Raw genomic sequence first — 19,941 nt, 5'->3', positions numbered from 1 at the left:
GAGGCAATTTTTGGTACCAGAGTTACTCAGGCAGAATTTCCTCAAGACTCTTCCCCACTGTGCCACACTTCTTAAGTGGGGGTCCTGAGCCAGACCAGGGAGCCGCCTTCAGGAAGAAACAGTGAGGTATATATTCTTCAGAGGGATTCCACAGGCACCCACCCACACCCCAGCTCTCCTCACCGGAGTGTAGAGTCAGCAGGAACCCCTCTCTTGTCCCCTCCAGATAGGTTTTGCTAAAGGGAGTTATTCCCAGCGGGTGTGTTATTGGGGGCTCACATGGTGTTTTCTCACCATGGAAAATTGGAGACTTTTCCCTTCGATTGAAATAAGAAAGCCACAATTATTTGTTTTAATGCCTCCCAAATGCCTCGAAGTGTAGAAGTGTCTTTTGGGGGACGGAAGAACAAAGGAGCAGACTTTTTTCTAAGCAGTGGACCCAGTCAGGGGCATTGGCTCGGCCCGTCTGTCAGAGAGGAGCTGGCATTTCCTTCTGTGTCCAGTAGATACGGAGTCTTCACTAGAATCTTTTTCTGTTGTTGCTCAGTAGGAAGTGACCGAGGAAGCTTGCTGAGGCCGCTTCTGTCGTTTGTTAGGGATCCTGTGCGTCAGGGACACGTTCTTACAGTTTCACTTCTTTTTACCCCAAACCTCACTCCGGTGTAATTCATCAAGTGACACTGAAGTCACATTTGATGTAATGGTGACTTGAGCCACACAGGTGCAGCAGAAAGAGGAAGACAGATGGGAAGATTTTCCCCTCTATTTTGTAAGTTAAATTACCTTGGTGGTGGGGACGGGGGGATATTATATCATTTTGTGAGAGCTTGTGCTGTTGGGGTCAATGATAGTGCCATCTTTTGATAGTACTATGTAAGGATGTAGGCACCCTTTTATTTTTTTTTAAGATTTATTTATTTATTAGAGAACACATGCATGTACACACAAGCACACATGTGAGTGGGGGGATGGGGGGAGGGAGAGAATCTCCAATAGACTCCCCGCTGAGCATGGAACCCAACACAGGTATCCATCTCATGACCCATGAGATCATGACCTGAGCAGAAACAAAGAGCTGGATGCTTAACCAACCCAGCCATCCAGGTACCCCTGTAGGCACCATTTCTTTTTCTTTTTCTTTTTTTTTTTTTAATTTTTAAATTTTTAAACATTTTATTTGTCAGAGAGAGAAAGCCCACGCACAAGCAGGAAGAATAGCAGGCAGAGGAAGAAGTAGGCTTCCACTGAGCAAGGACCCTGATGTCAGACTTGATCCCAGAACTCTGGGATCATAACCTGAGCTGAAGGCAGACACTTAACCAACTGAGCCACCCAGGTGTCCAGGTGTCCCAGGTGTCCAGGTGTCCCAGGTGTCCCAGGTGTCCCAATGGTGTAGGCACCATTTTTAGTACTGCTTAGTAAAAACCATTATCAGGACATTATAGGTTTTTGGTTTTAGCCAAAGTTCCCGTACTCCCCATCCCCTAGAATCATTAGGTTCTAGATTAATAGTATTCAAAGTATGGTCTGTGGTTCACATGTGGGTCCCTAAGGCCCTTTCATAGGGTTCCCAGGGTCAAACTATTTTTATAATAGCACTAAAACATCATTTGCCTTTTCACTCCTTTCTCTCACAAGGATCCCTTGAAGTTCTCCAGGGAGTACAAGCCATAGTGTATCACAATATATTGAATGCTAAGGTAGATATGAGAAGCCATCTCTTTTCTTTCTATAAAGCCAGGCAATCCAGACACTTAGACGACTGTAAAACAATGCCAGTCTTCCCACTAAATGTTTTTGGTTTAAGAATTTTTCTGTTCCATTGAAATATAATTTATATCAACATGTAATGGGATTATGAATATTATTTTTAAATAAATTAATACACATTTTGAAAATTGCTTGGGTTTAGTTTCCAATATAATAAATATTAGAATTCATAAGCCACATCATCAAGAGCCCTTTGGGTTCCTCAGGAGATTTTAAAGCTGTAAAAGGGATCCTGAGAAAAGTTTAAGAACCACTGATCTAATACAAGAGCTCTTACCAGAAGAGTCGGGCAGATCTATTTTCCACAGCCAACAGCGCCTAGGAGGCTTTGATACCAGTGTGAAATCCTGCGGTGATAGCCTGTGTCTGCAGAATGCATTATAGATTTTTCACTCCAACCCTCAGCCCCTGAGATAAGAGCTTTGCCTCTCCTTCCAGCCCTCTCTCCCATCACTGCCCTGTGCTCCAGGTGGACTGGAAGAACTGGACTTGCTGATGCCGTCCTACTTTACCCATCTCTGCTCCTTGTCCTTGAGTCCTGCCCTGTGCCCCAAACACACCACTGCAAGGAAACCCTCCCTCCTTCCCCATACCCCCAATTCCTGGACCTCAGTTTGCCTCCCTGTCGCGTCCTATAAGGAGAAAGCAGTGCCCATCTCACAGAGTTGTTACAGAGAATGAATGAGCTCCTTTCCAACGTGAGTGACCAATTCTTGTTTTGGGTCCAGGTCATAAGATCGAGCCTTGCTTGCATGGGGCCGTGCTCAGCACAGAGTCTGCTTAGGACTCTCTCTCTCCCTCTGGCCCTCCCCTCCTCATGCTCTCTCTCTCTCTCTCTAAAATAAATAAATAACTTTTAAAAAACTTTCCACAACAACCAGATCTAATGAGTGAAACTTGATTGAGTCATAGATCAAAAAACTATAAGATCATCTTAGGATAGTAATTTAACCTGTTAAGGCTACCTTAGTTTACCATAGACTCAGTGGCTTGAACCAACAGAAATTTATTTCTCACAGTCTGAAGGCAGGAAGTCCAAGATCAGGGTACTGGCAGGGTTGGTTTTATTCTGATCTTAGCTTGTAGATGGTTGCCTTCTCCCTGTGTACGTTCATCCAGATTTCCTTTTTACAAGAATAGAATCCATATTGGATTAGGACCCACCTGAATGATTTCATTTTAATTTAATTACCTTTTTGAAAACCCTATCTGTAAATGCATCACATTCTGAGATACGGTTGGGGAGGGTAGGACTCGAACCTATGAATTTTAAGGGAACACAATTCGATCCATAACAGACAACCAATCAACTTCCGACATGGACTGGGTATCAGATGGCATTAGGGAATTGTTGATTTCCCCAGGTACAACAATGGTCTGTAGTTCTATAGGAAAATGTCACTTGGGGGGATACAGGATGACGTATGTAGAGGTAAGGAGTGACAGCTGTATATTACTTTCAGGCTGCTCAGCAACAAGAGTTGTGAGGACAATGAGAAAACCACAACAGACACCACAACAGGGGCCGACTCAGAGGAGTTGTCTGCGACACAGGTGATGGACAGGGGTGTAGTGTCCCAAATATGTCACAACTCTGGGCAAATTTGCGTGTGCACGCACACGCGCTCTCTCTCTCTCTCTCTCTCTATATATATATATATATATATTTAAATTCTTCCATAAAGTGGGGGATAAGGATAACTACTACATAGGATTGTTAGGAACATGTGATGATGGCAGATAAACTGTGACACTCTAGAGAGAGAGAGAGAGAGTGAGAGAGAGAGAGCAAATTTTCCCTAAGAGAGTGTGTTGTGCTCTCCGGAAGTCTTCAGGCAAAGGTTCAGAGTTCCCTGGGCTGACTGAGTGTCACTGTGGCCTTCCCTGAAGTCTAAGGACTGAACATGGAGGCCTTGAAAGTTCTGTCCCGTGCCCCATGATCAGGAGTCAGTACTGATCTCCCGTGTGTTTCCAGCTGGGAAGGAGGTGATGGGGTCCTGGGAAGTCAGTTCCGTTCACTGCTTAGGCTTTTGAGTGAAGGGAAATGCTTCCACAGCCACAGCCTCCATCTTGACAAACTCACTTTTCCTGGCCTCGACAGACTCAGATGTACCCTGTTGGCAAGCGTTCTTTAATGTTTTCAAGGTTCAGCTGTGACACCAGCCAAGTATTATGGGATGTGACTAAGATAAGTAAATCTTTTTAAATAGGTGCTTACCATTCCATTTCAAAAGGCTCAAGGCCCAATATAAAAAAATCCAAGCCTGTTGTTCGGTATGCCTGAGGGATAATAGCCTATAGTATTAGGAATAGTTCCATTTTCATCCTGAAACTCTGTGTGTGTGTGTGTGTGTGTGTGTGTGTGTGTGTGTGTGTGGTATTTTTACCCTCATTTTAGGTCAAGGCTTTAGAAAAGTATTCAAAGTTAAATATCTTGGTGCTCAACTGTTAGCAAACTCAGGAAATCTTATGAAATAAAAATAGCAAATCAACCATGCTTTATGGTGAATGGGACATTTGAGAGGAAGGCAAGACAGAAAAGCCACTGTCTAGACTCCGTGACGTGGCAAGCTCGCTTGTAATAGATCAAGGGAAGGGTGTGCTCTCAGAGCCCAGTTCTAGAGATGTGATAGAACAGGTCAAATCAGCAAGCTCATAAACAGACATGTTTGTTTACACCATGTCAAATGCTGGACAAAATATTTATTTGGAAAATGAAAAATATTTATGTCTTGAAAGGTGTTTTTGTGGCAGACAGAGATGGAAAGAAAGTTTTTAATCATTTTTCTTCTCAAAGCTTCCCAAGCTCTATTATATGCTACAAAATCTGCTCTTAAGTAACTTGCAAAAGGATCAAAGGCATCATTATCTCCACTCCTGAATTTTGCTAACATGACAACAATCCCTGTTCTGAATTGAAATTTTTCCTTTGTTCAAAAATCAGGTTATCGTGGTTTCTCCCATTAGGACAAGTGAACATTGCCACGGATTATTGTGGTGCAAATCTCAGGAGTAAAGAGAAATGAAACTTAAGCTTACAAATGATAGTGGTCTTTTTTTTTTTTTTTTTTTTTAGATCAATGCTAACATCATTTTTGAGACAAAAACTTAAGCATCTGGTTTCCTTCTGGGAAATTGCACTGTTTTTTTTTTGGTTTTTTTTTTTTTTGACCATCTTAAAAAGAAAGTCTTTACTCAAATATAAAGTCAAAATAATTACTACTTACCTGAAAAATCCAATGTTGACACATAGATTTTGTTTATTAAGATGATAGGGTTAACAAGATTGGATAGAACATGCATCCTACCTGGCAAAATTCAATATAAATATTTGTGTCAACATATGCTTGCCACAATTAGAAAAGATTTCCATAACACTCTTGCCTTTAGCACTTTCCGCAGAGCTGATTGCCACCTGTGATCATTAGAAACTTAAATCCCAGATTAGAGAGATAATAATGAACAATTGCCACTTTGTTGCCTCCCAAACATGTTGCTGTATGATATGCAAGTTTTATGGAATGCAGGCTTTATTCTGTTTTAAGTGTAGACATAGCCTCTATTAATATTGATTTTTAATGCTATCCTTGTAACCACATGATAATGGGATTTTTAAATAGAACCCATCCTTGTACAGCATCAGTGTTTGCAAATTTAACTGTTCTGATGTCTGACATATGGCAACCAGACTGAACCCAAAGCAAATGTTTTAAAGGTTTGGCAATATTGGAATGATGGAGGAAATGCTGTTTCTGGAGTGAAACTGAAGAGTGAAGCAATGATTTAGGCATTTGAACGCCCACTTTGGGAAGCTTGAAATGTAATATGTTTCTGGTTATTTTCTTCTCTGAGAGGGAGTTTGTGTTTGACTGTAAATTGCCACTGCTGTTTAATATGTGTGTATTTTTCTTGGGATAAACTTCAAAAAGGATGTTGACCTAGTAGAAAACCCCTCTCCTGAAAGAATGGCATAAAGTAGCAGCCTTCCACACAGAGCAGTTTCATCCTGGTTTCTCTTCAGATTCCTTTGAGATCAAAGAGCCCTCGGCAAATGGACATTGGTTTGGGGATAGTATGGTGGAAGGGAAATACACACGTGCGTACCCAGACACGTGCACATGCACACACGTGCAAACACACGCACGTAGTTGTCCTTGTCCTGCTGTGTTAAACCCTCTCTACCCAGATTATGCATTAACTTGACTCAACTGGAGGGGACTTGGGTTGAATTCATTTTGTTTGGCAGGGTTGGTTAATATTCTGCCTCTACCATTAACGACCTTACAGTCCGGCAGAGACGGTAAGATGACTGCATGGTCGTTGTGTTGTCCTGTGGAATTAGAGGCTGTGTGGTAGCAATATCCCACAGGCGACTGTCAGGCACACAGTGGTAGAGAAGTTCTTCCACTGACAAGTGGGCATGGGATGCTATCACCCACATGCAGATAAGATGCCTCAAAGGAGCCTAGAAAGCGGTGGAAATGGAGAAGTCAATCCAAAAGAAAGCAAGGGTGTACATATGTGTGTGCACATGTGAGACCATTCTTCCATTTGAGCGGTACTGTCTGTGATGCCCTCTACCTTGTTCAGCTGGGAGGCCACGGAAAGAGTGGGGCTCAGAGGACAGGTCCTAGTTTAGACCTTGACCTCACTCTCAGTGTGATGGGAAGCGCTTGAGGGTTTGAACCCACAAGTGCCGTGATCTGGCATATGAGTGGGTTTGCTCTGGCTTCTGTGCACAAAATCAGGCATGAGGACAGCAAGATGAGCTACAGGAGGCTTGGAGCAGTCCATATGAGAGAGGAGGAGTGTCAGGACCAGGGTAGGAGCTGAAGAACTGGTGAGCCATGGCTGAATATCTGCTGAGAGTGGACCTGGTGGGGTTTGAGGACAGCTTAGTTGTAGGGCTTTGGAAGAAGAGATTAAAGGATGAAGCCAAGGATCAAGCCTGAACATCTGAGTGCATTTGGCATCACTGGCTGAGCTGGGGAACATGGGGGAAAGATAGGTTAGCAAGGGTGAGAAGGTAGGAGCCTGTGGTCATGCTGGACCTTGAATGGGCATTTCAGCTCTAGGCAGTGATGTCAAGTAGGCACTTGGAAGTATGAATCTGGTGTTCCAGAAAGAGGTCCAGGAAGGAGACATACATCTGGAAACTATCAGCAAATCTATGGTATTTACAACCACAGGGCTATATGCGGTCTCTTAGAGTAGACAAGGGAGAAGCAGGAAAGCTGACCCTGGGGCTCCCCAGCACCAAGGATGGATGAGAAAGAAGATCCAGCCCAGGAGACTGGGCAGGAACAGCTAGCAGGGGAGGAAAGCCAGGGGTCTGTGGTCTCCTGGAAGCCAAGTGGAGAAATGTAGATCATAATAGCTGCAGAGTCAAGCAAGATTCTGAGAGTGGATCACTGCATTTTGTGGTAGGAGGTCAACGATTGACCAGGTTCAAGTTGATGAATAGTTTCAGTGGCATGGAGGGGGTGAAAGCCTGATAATTCCTCTTACTCATAAGAGAAGGCTGAAATTCTCAAAGATTTTACAAACTACTCTAGGAGAGTAAGAAGGGCAAAAAAATCTCATATGGCCAGGAATTCAAAAGCTCATGGAATACAGGTTTCTGGATCTTCTGTGGTTGTGGCTTCCCAAGGCTGTGTCACCCTCCAGCCTGTGATCACACCACATGTTGATCACCATGATTTCTCTCTCTCTTTTCCAATTAAAACCAGCAGCCTTCTTGCCAGGTCTGCCTTCAGGTGATAGACAGGGCCACGGGGAGTGATGCAATGGATAATGTTACTCTTTCAGGAACACGCCATCCCCAATACACAGGCATCAGGGGACCCCCAGGGGCCCAGCACAACAACCACACCTTACACCTAGTCTGATCTGACCACGTCTCGTGATCACTCACACCGTAATGACAGCATGCCTAGATCACCTGGCAAGATGCTCAAAGGAACCGGACTGCAGGTGCAGAAAGAATCTGAGGTAAATACAGCATCTGAGTTTGCGTTTCAGAACCCTTCTTCCCCTGTGACGGAGGATTTGGGGCTTCCCTTTCCTCTTGTCGCAACTCCTCCCCACTCGGCTAGCAGGAATCTCACAGTTGCTTCAGAGCAGGGTGGAAGCTTCTGGAGACGGGGATGAGGGTAAAAAGAAGATTTGGGCTAGTGGAGAGGGTGCCTGTAAGGGGAGCAGGGAACAGGGCTTTGGAGGGGTCAGCCTCCTGCTAGGGCTGCTTCTCGCACACGCGCTTCCAGGGACCGGCTGTCTGCTTTCTATGCCACCTCCTCCAGGCTGTCCACCAGCCCCCCTGCTCCTGGGCCCGCTCCGAATGGCAACAGTCTGTCTACTCACAGCTCTCTGATGCCTAAAACATGCGTGTGGCATTTCTGATTTTTTCCGAGGATTTTTTGCTGCAAGTGGCAAAAGGTCAACAGTTTAAACTTCTCAGAAATGTCTGTGTTACAGTACTCAGTGGGGGAAACAAAAGGTGGGGGGGGAAGGTCAGAGTGCCTTAAGTTATTTCATCTCTGTTCTTTTTTTTTTTTTTTAATTTTATTTTTTATAAACATATATTTTTATCCCCAGGGGTACAGGTCTGTGAATCGCCAGGTTTACACACTTCACAGCACTCACCATAGCACATACCCTCCCCAATGTCCATAATCCCACCCCCCCAACCCCCCTACCCCCATCAACCCTCAGTTTGTTTTGTGAGATTAAGAGTCACTTATGGTTTGTCTCCCTCCCAATCCCATCTTGTTTCATTTACTCTTCTCCTACCCCCTTAACCCCCCATGTTGCATCTCCTCTCCCTCATATCAGGGAGATCATACGATAGTTGTCTTTTTCCGATTGACTTATTTCGCTAAGCATGATACCCTCTAGTTCCATCCACGTCGTCGCAAATGGCAAGATTTCATTTCTTTTGATGGCTGCATAGTATTCCATTGTGTATATATACCACATCTTCTTTATCCATTCGTCTGTTGATGGACATCTAGGTTCTTTCCATACTTTGGCTATTGTAGACATTGCTGCTATAAACATTCGGGTGCACGTGCCCCTTCGGATCACTACGTTTGTATCTTTAGGGTAAATACCCAGCAGTGCAATTGTTGGGTCATAGGGTAGTTCTATTTTCACTCTGTTCTCCTTATAAACAAACAACTAAACAGGCAAGCTGGGAAGGAAAGCACCCCGGGATTAGCCGTGATTGTCTCTGAGTCGTAAGCGATGCCTTTTCCTCGTTTTTCTTTACAGTGTGAGTCTGTTATTTGTGTAACTAACAAAATGGAAATGTAAATCTCTCTTCCAAGGTTCAGTTCTCTGTTTGTACACTTTTACCATCTGCCTTGGCCACGTGGATGCCAGCAGGCTTCTATCAGAGTCTCGGGTGCTATAGCGGACGGACAGATGTCAGGGGACGCACAGAGCTGAAGCTGCCGCCCAGGCTGGCTCTGCCTCTCCTCCCAGCTTCTCCTCCCTCTCCCTCCATGCCTTGTTCCCCACACGGTGGCAGGGGCATGTGCCTCTGGTAGAGAAGGTAGTCCAATGGCCATCATCCATTAGGGACACAAATGGCAGACCCACGTGCCTTTCTGTCATGAACGCCTAGTCCCGGAGGGTAGACAAGAAGGATACTCTTGCTTCCTGGGTACCGAAAAGGAAATGGATGTCTGAGGAGCTAAACCGCTGGTAGATTCCAAAGTCGGGACAAGACCCTCTGAACCCTTGTTTCCTTACGCTAGTCAACGACAGTCTTCAAGGCTCTTAAAACCGCCAATCTATGTAGAAAGAACATTTTGCATGAAAAATTTCATATGCATGTAAAAAAACATCACATTGAACAGTCTGGAGCAGGACTGAGAAGTAAGGCTCTCCCTCCCCCACCGGGAAGGGCACTTTGATTGCCAGCGCTCCGGGGAGCAGAGATGGAAGCCCCCTGGCCCAACCCATCCTGAGCAGCCAGGATGGAAAGAAGAAGCCAAAGCCAGCAAAGGACTTGAAGAAGATAACAGAAGCCTGGGAATGCCTCAGGCAGGTTTCCTGTCACAGAACTCTAGAGGAAACTTTGGTGGGGCTCAGTGTTGGTAAAGGTACCTGAGGGTAAAAGATGATTGACGCCAAGTAAGAGCTCACCTTGCAGTAAGAGGAGGCCCGGCTCTGTTCCAGAAGAGTCTCCGGAGCGGAAGGCAACTGAGTCTGAGCAAGGGAACGGATGTCTCAGAAACGTGTGCATTGAACATTCTCTGCTCGTTCAGTGCTTTCCTTCAGAAACGAACAGAAACGGGACTAGCCAGAAGGATGAGCAGCCATTAAGAGAGGGTGAGCCTGAGTCTGATGTGGGAGTTGAAAAGAAAGAGAATCCTGAGGGGAGCCAGATGAGGGACTGGGAGAGTCACTGGGGAGACAAGATGGCACGTGTGTTTCTGTGGCAGGCATGCTTTCTGACTCGCCGTGAGGCAGAGAGAAACCCCTGCCTGTGAGAACACTTGTGAAGATACGTACAACCGGAGGGTCTGTTTGCTGAGGCAAAATCCACGGGGCCCTGGACTAATCTTGTCCCAAGTCAGAGGTGGGCTCGTTCACGGAAGGCAGGTGTGCAAGGGGAGACATTGACGTATTAAGGCCTGAGGTTCCCCAGCGTGGTAGGACACCCAGCACAACTTTCTTCAGCCTACTCAGCCGGACAGAACTTATCTGCCGCTCCCCCCAGCTTGTCACAGCTTTCCTCCCTCCAGCCCCCAACATCCTGGGTCTAGAATCTCAGCTGGGAGGCTGTGCGTTTGTGGGTGCCCGTGCACCTGATGCAAAGGCTGCTTCCAGAGCTTGGACTATGGGTATCCTTGACTCATCTATCCCTGACTCAGGCCCTTCTTATTGCGTTCCAGATGTGCACTGAACCCATGGCCTGTTCCAACCTCCAGAAGCTATCTCTCCTTGAACTCTCAGCTGACTTTGTGACTCCCTGGCCTATTTTTGCCCCAGCTCTAAGTTCCTTCAGATACCTTACCTTTGCAGTGCCTGGCTTATTAATCATCGCCAGTCTTTTGGCATAGGGCCATGTTGGATGCCATAATCCTCAGTCTTGACTATGGTCTGACCTCTCCTTGCAGAACTTGCTGTGGCCACCAGGATCCCGGCATGAGACAGAGCTCAACAGGCCTTCTTCCAGGGGATCGGCACAGCCTGGGAGCCCAAGGGAGGCGGCCCAGAGCTATGGGTTGGCCTTGCAGGTTTGGCACTAGGCTGGGTCCTGGCTGAGCAGCATTACAGAAAGTAGAAGGAAGCAGGGGGGTCTGTGAGGGACAGCGTAAAGGGAGACAATTCTTGAGTTCTAGAAAGGAGAGCAAGTAGATGTCTGGGTATACGTGTGGTAGGGGTTTCTGTGAGGAGGTTGTGGTTGGAGAGTCTACTTTGGGCCTCAGGGCCACAAATGAACCCCCATCTCATGTGGTGAGGTCTAGAGCAATACTTCTCCACTTGACTCTAGGTCGGGGGTGCCTGGGGAGCTGGGAGAAATGCAGGTTCCCATCCAGGGGGGCTGGGGCAGGGCTGAGGGCTACAGCTGTCGCTGTAGCTCACGATGCTTGTGCCAGATGACCCTTGGAGGACCAAGGCTCTGAGGGCCCCCTGAGGCACGGCCTTGAGGGAGGCCTGTCTTCCATGTGGGGGCCGAAGCTGTCAGGAGTCACGGCTGGAACCAGGGCAGAGAAACGGGGGAACCTGGGCGCAGAAGGCAGGGGGTGCTGGTAGGAGCCCCTCGGTGGAGACCCGGACCAGGAGCATGCATTTCCCTTGACTGGAGGGTTGTGGCAACTTTTTAAATACTCACATTCTTTGTTACAGTCATGATTCCTTTTTGACCAAAATCCACGCGGTGAAGCTGCTTGGCTTGTGTCTGACTCTCCATTGTTTTGTGCAGAGTGACACTTCTGTCACGTGAAGAGTGCGTTTATGAGTATATAGAGCCTGTTACCTGCTAGAGACCAGCTCGTGCACGCTGCCTGTCAGAGGTCCTGAATTTCAGACAGACCCCTTGGCTGCTTGTGTCTATACCATCACAGGTTTTGACTTTCAGAGAAGCCATATATCTGCATATGTGTGTTGGATATAATATTTATATATGAAAATATTTCTACTTTTATATAAATATTATATATACACAAACCCTACAATATATAAATCCTAGCATTTTGGAGCTAAATAGTAATTTACAGGTTAGTCCAATCCTCTTATTTTTATGAGAACCACGAAGGTACAAGAAGAACAGTAAGTAGCAAGGGCACACTCATGTTTGGAAGTCTTGTGGGCTCACTGATGGCGTAAAGGACTAACCTGGACCGCGTTATCACATTCTATTCTGAATGGGATGAAGACGGTCATTTTACTTCTGAGAAGAGAAAAAGCAGCATAATAGGAAGGTTGAGTTTCCCATTTCCAAGGTCACCGCTTGTGGGCGGCCCCAGCATCCAGACCCCATGAACGGTCATCTTTTGCACAAATAGTTTATATAGGCTGTGATATTGTAATTTTTAGTATTTTTTAAAAATCTTACTATTCGTTCTTATAAATACTTTCCCACACCACCTCCCTTAATGATTACAAAACAAAACAGCCCTTTATTTGTGTACAGAATGGACATTTGAAAGCAATGAGGGATCTCCTGGCCCTGATTTGCCCTGGGGTTTGGGTCCACTCGTGAGTGTCAGCTGCCTGGGGGGACATGACTCAGAGAACGAGGTCTGTCTTTTGAATAGTTTCCTTCTATTTGCTTGCTTTTCATTGATGGCAACAAAGCTGTTCATGGTTACAAGCACAGTGTAAAGTTGTTCTAATAAATATATTCAGTGCAACAAAATGGGTAAGTGAGAACTCCTGACTGTTTAACTGGTGGAGATTAGGGGGAAGTTAAGGAACGAGAAGCCACTCTGACCATAGTTCTGCCAACACTGAGATGGGAATTGCCTGCCAAACAGGTCCAGAAGCCATGCAGGAGCTTCTAGTAGGCATCACAGGGCTTATGTAAGAAAGCAGGAATGGTCGCCGGCAGAGGCAGCCTGCTCAAGTGCCAAGCACCCCTTGATCCAGCAGAACCTGAAGGTGTATCCTTGGCTATGAAAACCACCCTGACCAGGGTTCTGAGGCCTGGCAGCTGCACAGTTCTGTAATAAGCCTTTGTCTTGCATGTTAGGTGAGATTTTTGTTCTGATGTGAATCAGTCCAACATATTTGAATGCTACCATGTAAATGGCACTTTGGGAAACCCCCAAATTACAGTTACAACACTGTCCTCTCACATGTATATAGTAGGATAAAGGACATACTACACATATCCATGTAGTAAATTACACAAGGGTATGGAGGGGGCACACATGGTTTATAGGAAGTGTAAACAGTGTATAGAAAGTGAATTTTGAGTTAGATGGGAGAGGACATCACTGTTGATCTGAAGGGGAATGACATATTCCCAGCTTCATGGGTGCTCCATGTGAGAGGTGGGTAAAGACGGAGAGAATAGGGGCACCTGGGTGGCTCAGTAGGTTAAGCCTCTGCCTTCGGCCAGGGTTATGATCTCACGGTCCTGGGATCGAGCCCCACATCGGGCTCTCTGCTCAGCAAGAAGCCCGCTTCCCCCCCTCTCTCTGCCTGCTTCTCTGCCTGCCTCTCTGCCTACTTGTGATCTCTCTCTCTGTCAAATAAATATTTAAAAAAAAAAAAAAAAAAAAAAAAAGACGGAGAGATTAAGGACCATAAAGGTGGTGGAGGAATTAGGCCAAGTGGGGAACATGGGTTAGTCCGGAGAGATGTATAATGTTCTTATTTGTGTCATGTCTTCGTCTCAAACATGCTGTGTTTTTTTCCTGCCTCCGACCCTTGCTGTCAACATTTTCTTTCTAGAAGTTCTTCTCCTTTCCATCTTGAAGTTCGGCATGAGCTTTCAGATATGCCCCTTTCGCTGCCTTCCTGTGGGCATTGCTGGACTATCTCAATCTAACAACAAGACCTCCTGCTCATTTCTTAGGCCAGCATTTTGGGCATTCTGTCCCCCTTTGCTTCTTGGGAAATAGGGTGGTGCATACCCATAGTGGAAAGGCAGCCCCCCACTGTACCCAGGATTGAGCAGAGTACTCTATGTGGGAGGGCTCATTCAGTCTGTCCATGCCTGTCGAGCATCTAGTCCCACAGTTCTTGTCAAGTGATGAGCAAAAGAAGAAACACCACCCCTTGTCACAGAGTCTAACTGGGATAGAGACAGGAAGGAGTAAGTTACTGCAATACAGAGGAGGGAACGGCCGGCTGGTAGAAGTGTGAAGTTCGAGAGCACATAGGAGGAGCACTTAGCTAACCCAGACTGAGCGGGAAAAGATTCTGAGAGGAGGTTGCATATGGACTGAGTCTTGATGAATTAGACATTAAGTATAGATGAAGAAATATCCTTTGAACATGTGCAATGCAGTTAGCAAATCTTGCCAGGCACACGTATGCAAATACCTGAGTTTCAATCCCTTTCCTGCATTATTATATTAAGCCTTCTCAGCCCAGAAACACTGTCTCTGTTTTCTTATGGCTCCAACTGCTCTCAGACTGATCTTAGGCCTCAGGCTGGTAGGCCTCCAGTAGACGGTGTGAGGAAGGCTCAGAGGGGATCAGAGCTTCTGAGGTCCGCAAAGTGTATCTCAGTTTACTTGTTACTTAAAAGACTTTAAATAAAAATGTATATAAGTGATACATGATGAGTGGGGACAAGGAGGGGGGAGAAAAGGTTCACACACCTAAATCCCACCAGCCAGAGGCAACCACGTGTAACATTTTTGTTTTCCATCCTTCTAGATGGAAACATGGGACCCTACTATATTATACATCCTAGTCTGCAGCCACTATCTTGGGAGCATTTCTTAGAATATAAGCTTGGTAATAAAGTATCTTAAGTGCTTCATCCATCATAGTGCCTACATTTAGCCCTGTGAGTCCAAATTCAGGAAGCAAATAAATAGAGATACTGAGAATCATTGTGCAAATTTTTTATTCTGACATACACAAAGTGGGTGGTACGGACGTTGGTGGTTAAAAGATGAGGCAGAGCAGAATAAAGAACCCCACCTCAAAGGGATGTTTTCAAGAATACTTTCCAAAAACATTTTGTAATGAAATGGTACATATCACGGTTGGCTGGTTTTATTTACCAAAAAGTTCCTGGGGAAACTAACTGGCTTTAAGTTAGAGCTTACCAAATACTAAAGTTTGCAGGCACTTCTGGTGTGATTTCATTTGAATTTCCTTTTTTCCAACTTAGTTGATATTTTGCTAATGACCAACTTATTTATTTAGGCTTTTGAACCATTCTGTGCAAATACCTTATGCAATGCTTTTTTTTCCCCCCCAAAGTTTATTTATTTTTACTAAGCCAAAAAACACACTTCACATCTGGGAGCAACCAACAGATGGATTTGCTCTCCTTTGAAGACTCTTAATTCAGCTTCGCATTTTTGCATAGTGACTCTGGGCCTGAGGTCCCCCCTCCCCCCATGAGACCGGGTTTCTGCCCTGGAGGTTACAGTTCTAGTGAAGAGATGGAACAACAGTGTCCCTGGGAAATGCATTGTTTGGGGGTATCCTCCCGAAGGAGGTCACTGGTGCTGGAGCTGAGTCGTGAGGAGGAGGGAGAGGAGGCCAGGCACCGAAGGGCGGGAGTGACAGGGTGGGCCGAGGTGAGGGTGGGACAGAGTCCTGAGAGGCAGGTGACAGAGCAGCCAGCAGCCTTGGCTTCAGGCAATGTGGTCCTGCCAGTGTGGGTGACGCAGCGCAAGTTCGCAGGGTCTGGGGAAAAGCAGGCCACGATCAGATGGGGGCCGAGGGGCTTTCCCCTGCTGGGGAGTTGGCCAAGACACTGTCCTGGAACTGCTTCGTGGGCAGTTGGGGATGCAAGTCTGAGGGCTTTTCTTAGAGCCCTAAGTAAAGATCAGAAGCCTCTGAAGACCCATGCATCATCCATTCCTCTTTTGCTCATCTCGGTTGCAGAATGAGAGAATAGAAGCATACGGGGGTCAGCGAGAGATCAGGACATAGAGGATCATAAATTGTGACCCTAGGGGTGCCTGGGTGGTTCTGTTGGTTAAGCGTCTGCCTTCGGCTTAGGTTATGATTCCAGGGTTGTGGGATCGAGCCCCACAGCGGGCTCTCTGCTCAGCAGGGAGTCTGCTTCTCCCTCTTCCTCTGCCTGCTGCTCTGCCTGCTTGTGCTTTCTCTCAAATGAATGAATGAGTGAATGAATGAATGAATGAATAAAATCTTTAAAAAAAAAGTGACCTTATAAAAGTGTGGTCAAGTAAGGAAGATGATAACAGCTGGAGCAGGCAGGGGTATAGGGTTCAAAGGGGATTCTTTCTTGCAGAGTTGAAATGCCATCATATGCATGGCCCAAGAGTTAAACAGGCGACAGAGAGAGAGAGAGAGAGAGTCAGATGCAGGGGAGACAGTGAGGAACAGATAAGAAGGACAGGGACGATGCTGGTGCTGAAGGGTCCGTGCTCACTTCCGACCACCCAGTCTTCTGAGCCTGCGGGAAGACTGCAGAGCAGAGTGAAGCCAGAGGTGGACTGTAGTGCAGGGCTCGAGAAGCTGAGAGCGTTCATCCCTGATGGCCTCCTCTTCCTCAACGTGGGGGAGCAGGCTAGGGCTATCGTCTGACAGGAGGGTTTGCCGTGAGTGACAGGGTCTGAGGGGCTGCATAGAGGAGCCATAGAAGGAGCTGACCAAGGAGAAAGGCAGGAATAGCCTTTCCCAGAACAGAGTGTGACACATGATAAGTGTTCAATTAACAGTCAATTACAAAATAATGTCAAGGGGTGCCTGGGTAGCTCAGTGGGTTAAACATCTAACTCTTGATTTTTCAAGTCATGATCTCAGGGTCCTGGGTTGGAGCCTTGTGTGGGGGCTCCATGCTCAACCGGGAGTCTGCCTGAGACTCTTTCCCTCTGTGTCTCCCCCAACTCTCTCTTTCGCTCTCTCTCTCAAATGAATGAATCTTTTTAAAAAAATGTCAGAAGAGGGGTGCTGGGTTGCTCAGTGGGTTCTGCCTTTGGCTCAAGTTAAAAAAAAAAAAAAAACGTCAGAAGATGGTTGAAGAGCATCAGGAACCCAAATGAGGTTGGCAACCATGGATTTATCATGGTGTCAGAGTGTGCGTGGTGGTTCTTCAGTTTTCAACCTCAGAGATATGTTACTTAAAATAGGAAGATGGGAACGACCCCAGTGTGGCCCTTGTCATGGGCAGTTGCGAAATTCAAGAGTGGAAGGGAGTAAAGGACATCATTCAGGCAGTGGTCAGGGCTGAGCCAGGAAGGATCTGACCCATTAGGATAAAAGGGAGGGGTTCAGGGGTTTGAGGTAATGGAGACATAAGGGCTGGAAAAGTGTGACCATCACTTTTTATTACGTACCTATAATGCATACCATAAATACAAAAGTTTCCTCACTTCTTAAAGGATGATATTTCTAGGTTGTTCATTCTAGGCTCTGTAAGACAAAATGAGAAGTAGTCTAAACGTTCCAACAACGAAATACAAGGTCAAGGTGGTAGTGAGAGAAAACCATCCATGACATCTTTGGGAGTCAGTGACGGTGTCACGTCTGACTCAGGTAAATACACATGGCTGGGAGAAGTGTCAATACCCACACGTATTGAAAATCAGACCTGGTGTTTTTCTGCCTCTGAGAGCCATGGATTGCGCTGACTGCAGATTGACGGCTAAAATGCGTACTCACCCCTTTAAAAATGTGAGGACCTACCATGCACCAGTCAGTGTATGGGGTACCGCTTCCGTGCAGAGTGCCACGGGTAACGAGAAGCCATGGGAGAGACTCCCCGACCATCAGACTGCTTTCTCGTGTGACTTAGGAGAAAGGGCCAACTAACCTTTATGCCTTTTAAAACAAAGCATGTGATCAGTGGCCGTGTGAGCGCTGGAGCGTAAGTAGTGTAGGAAAACTGAGTAGCCCAGGGCAGTCAGGAAAGCCTGATGGATTTGGAGAAACGTTAAACGGTGGTTGGAGGGGAAAAGGATGGGAAGCTCAGAAGGTACACAGCACACCCTTGGTTCATTACCCTTTGCCATGTTGACTACCATTGAACTACATTCTAGGCTAACTTGAGAACTGCAGGGAAGCCTGAAACTTAGCTTTGGGATGAAGCTTTAAAAATAATAATAATGGGACGCCTGGGTGGCTCAGTTGGTTAAGCAGCTGCCTTCGGCTCAGGTCATGATCCCAGCGTCCTGGGATCGAGTCCCACATTGGGCTCCTTGCTCGTCAGGGAGCCTGCTTTTCCCTCTGCCTCTGCCTGCCATTCTGTCTGCCTGTGCTCGCTCTCTCTCTCCCTCTCTCTCTCTCTCTGACAAATAAATAAATAAAATCTTTAAAAAATAATAATAATAATAATAAAAGTGGATAGAAATAAACATTTAAAATATCTTAACTGAAAGAGCCAATCAGTTTTTCCATGACTAGATCAAGTGGTAATTTTAAATTCAGGAATATGGAAAAATTTAACCTTCAATTCCAGATTTGAAGGCTAATTCAGGGAGAAAATCCATTAAAGCGATGAAGCCATTGAACAATAAATCTTTATTTTGTAGAGAATACCGTGAGTGCTGGGAGGTACATCATCATTTCTGTGCCTTGGGATTATTACAAACACCAGCATCTTTCCCCCAAGAGTTACAAGGTTATGGTTTGTAACTGACTTCAGGGCAGGGGTGGGTAGGAATTTATGGGATGTTAGCCTTCCAAGAAGATTGAGGACAATTTTTTTTTTTTTTTTGGATGAAGATTCTCAAAACAACCCAGGTTTTAAAGTAGTTGAGTGACTCTTCCCCTGGAAAAATAATTAGTTCTCAATCCTGTAGAATTGGAACATTCAATAGAGCTGTCACTAGAAATGGAAGGAAATGAAAATGGACAGATAACGCTCCCTCCCCAGGAAGGGTTTATAACAGAATACTTTGAATTTCACACAAATGTTTTACATTATTTCATTACGTTTACTCCAGTACGTTTCAATTTGTTGCCTGGAGTGTGAGTAAATTGCAACTTTCACTGCTTTAAAAATTTTTGTTGTTGTTTTGGGGAGTCATGGAGACTTAACACACTGCAAATTTCACTTCTAATAAATGACACTGAAATATTTTTAATGCCCCAAAATAATTGAATGAGCATTTTAAGAGTCTTGTAATATAAATAAGAAATATGAAAGCCATGGGGCGACGTGGTAAAGCAATCATGGTTCTGTTGGTTTTTTTCTGCTGGAACTTGGGAATTAACTCTATGTCATCTGTAGTTCCCAAAAACTGGGAAGTGTGTCTGTTTAGGTCTGATTTTGTCCTTTTCAGTATTTCTAATCTCAGTTGTCTTCACTTTAGGACCAACATCTCTGCTTATCTGAGGTCTATTTTTTTATATTCCTCTCATGGGTTCAGACATGTTCCCAGTGAGTTATGGATGGGATATTTTCGGACCTTCTCAGTTCTGCACTCTGGATTTTTAAGATACTCAGTAGATCGAACAGCTTCAGGGAGCCTAAGTAAACTCAGCTGCGTTAAATGTTCATGTTGATCATAAGCTATGTCCTGATTTTGGGTATGCTTTTAAGACGTTAAGTGAATCTTAAAGTAAGGAAACTTGATAGATGTGGGGAGATTTGGCAGGTTCCCAGGGCGTTGTTAAATGCATCATGGGCCCTAGTTCCGTGCACTGGGTGAAACTCATAATGGATTTTGATTACTATGCTTGGCAGTTAGTGACTTATGAAAGGCAGGACTATGGGCTTTTTCCACTTTAAATACTCTTTGAGGTGTTAACAGAGGGCATTCTTAAGTTGAAGGGAATGAAACAATCATTATCTTTCAGGGCTGTGTTATCCTTTGTAGAGAAGTCAACAGCTTTCTGTGTAAATAATCAGCTTCAGCATACCTAAGATTTGGGTTCTGTTTAAAGACAAAAAAAAAAAATCTATAGATATGAATCCCACTTCGAGGTCATTAGACAAACTTCAAAGTGTTAATGCTCAGGAAAAGAAGCCCAATTTTGAATTTTTTAAAAGATTTTATTTATTTGAGAGAAAGTGAGTACGGGGGGTGGAGGGGAAGCAGGGGGAGAGGGAGA

This window comes from Enhydra lutris, unplaced genomic scaffold, assembly GCF_002288905.1.
Source record: "Enhydra lutris kenyoni isolate GAN:26980312 unplaced genomic scaffold, ASM228890v2 scaffoldscaffold62, whole genome shotgun sequence".
Classification (NCBI taxonomy): Eukaryota; Metazoa; Chordata; class Mammalia; order Carnivora; family Mustelidae; genus Enhydra; species Enhydra lutris.
Note: the sequence above shows the minus strand (reverse complement) of the source record.